This window comes from Lathyrus oleraceus, chromosome 3 (assembly GCF_024323335.1).
Source record: "Lathyrus oleraceus cultivar Zhongwan6 chromosome 3, CAAS_Psat_ZW6_1.0, whole genome shotgun sequence".
Lineage (NCBI taxonomy): Eukaryota > Viridiplantae > Streptophyta > Magnoliopsida > Fabales > Fabaceae > Lathyrus > Lathyrus oleraceus.
In genome coordinates, this window is record NC_066581.1 from 125,982,809 (window position 1) to 125,985,393 (window position 2,585).

Genomic DNA, 2,585 nt, shown 5'->3' on the forward strand with positions numbered 1-2,585 from the left:
TTCGAGATGGCAGACGACAAAAGCTGATGAAGTACAGACACACTCAGACTGTAGTCTCCCTCGCTTTAATCCCTAACTTTTGCCTGGATCGCTCCTTTCGGGTTTTCAATCCACCGGGATACACATTTTTGCCTAAGCCGACCTTGCGGGTTCGACTTACCGGGTGTACAAATATCTTTCATTTTATCCCTAATTTTTGCCCGAACCTTTCCCTCTTCTGTTTTTGTTCGCCGGGATGCCCCTGTTTTTGCCTGGACTCTTTTTTTCTTTTTGTACAGGGGTCAATTTATGCGAAGTATTTTTTGACTACATCTGAGTTAACAGGAGACGGAAAATCTTCACATCCATAGTTGTAAGCATCAAGGCTCCACCGGAGAAGACCTTTTTCACAACATATGGACCTTCATAATTAGGAGTCCACTTGCCCTGTTATCTGCACCGGGAGGAGGATCCTCTTCAAAACTAGATCACCGATCTGATAGCTTCGAGGACGCACTTTCTGATCAAAGGCTCGCTTCATCCTTCTCTGATACAACTGTCCATGACATACAGCTGCTAGCCGTCTCTCCTCGATAAGGCTCAACTCGTTAAACCTTGTTCGAATCCACTCGGCTTCGTCCAGCTTGACATCCAATAAAACTCTCAGAGAAGGAATCTCCACTTCAACGGGTAGGACAGCTTCCATACCATACACAAGGAGTAAGGGTTGCCCCGGTCGACGTACGTACTGAGGTACGGTACCCATGCAAAGCGAAAGGCAGCATCTCATGCCAATCCTTGTACGGACGACCATCTTTGCACAATCTTCTTGATATTCTTGTTTGCCGCTTCTACAGCACCATTCATCTCGGTCTGTAAGGAGAAGAATTGTGATGCTCAATTGAAATCTTTACAAAGCTCTTCATCATCTTGTTGTTGAGATTCGAACCATTGTCAGTGATGATTCTCTCAGGAACTCCATAACGACATATGATTTCTTTCTTGATGAACCGGGTAAACACTTGTTTGGTAACGTTAGCATAGGACGCTGCTTCCACCATTTGGTGAAATAGTCAATCGCAACCAGGATGAAGCGGTCCATTCGAAGCAGTAGGCTCAATCTTTCCAATCATATCAATGCCCCACATGGCAAACGGCCAAGGCGAATTCATGACATTCAGAGGGCTTGGTGGTACATGCACTTATCAGCATAAATTTGACATCTAGGCACTTCCGAGCATACTTGAAACAATCGGATTCCATTGTCATCCAGTAATAACCGCCTCTCAACAACTTCTTAGCCATTGCATGTCCGCCGGCATGAGTACCGAAGGACCTTCATGAACTTCCTGCATTAACATGTCCGCCTCGGGTCTGTCCACGCATCTGAGCAAGACCATGTCAAAGTTTCTCTTATACAGAACATCATCCTGATTCAAATAGAAGCTTCCAGCTAGCCTCCTCAGGGTTTTCTGTCATTCTTCGACGCACCTTCAGGATACTCCTGAGTCTTGAGGAAATTCTTGATGTCATAATACCACGGCTTCTCATCAATCGCAACAGACTCGGCTGCAAAACACATACGCAGGCCTCTCAAGTCGATTCACCGCAACACCTGTGGCACATGATTCCACCAATGAACTTTGATCATAGACGACAAAGTAGCCAAGGCAATGGCATTTGATTTCTCATCCCGGGGGACTGATACAACTTCACCTTCTTTAGAAACGTCAGTATTCTTCTGGTGTAATCTCTATACGGAATCAAATGCGGCTGATTCGTATTCCAATCTCCATTGACTTGATTGACCACTAGAGCGAATCTCCAAAAAGTCAAGAGTTTTGATCCTCAAATCAATGGCTTCTTCTATCCCCATGATACAAGCCTCATACTCAGCTTCGTTGTTGGTGACGGTCAAACGTCAATCTGGCAGAAAAAGGTATATGAGCACTTTAGGATTGATCAATACTGCCCCAACACCGTTACCGTCATATTCACAGCCCCATCAAACATCAGTGTCCATTTGTCATCCGGATCCGGTCCTTCCTCGACAAGAGGCTCTTCACAATCTTTCATCTTCAGATACATGATGTCTTCATCAGGGAATTCAAACATCATTAGGCTGATAATCTTCAATCGGTTGCTCGGCGAGGTAGTCTGACAGAATACTACCTTTGATGGCCTTTTGTGACGTGTACTGAATATCATATTCTGTTAGAATCATCTGCCAACGAGCAACGCGTCCGGTGAGAGCCGGTTTCTCAAAGATGTACTTCACTGGATCCATCTTAGAAATCAATAAGGTGGTATGGTTCAACATATACTGTCTCAGTCGGCGAGCAGCCCAGGCCAAAGCACAACAAGTTTTCTCGAGCAGTGAATATATTGTTTCACAGTCGGTAAACTTTTTGCTAAGGTAGTATATGGCATGCTCTTTTCGACCAGACTCGTCATGCTGTCCCAATACACACCCCATCGAGTTCTCAGTCACTGACAGGTACATTATCAGAGGTCTCCCTGGAACTGGAGGTATAAGGATTGGAGGTTCCTGTAAATACTCTTTAATCTTGTCAAAGCCTTTCTGACAATCATCATTCCACTTGATC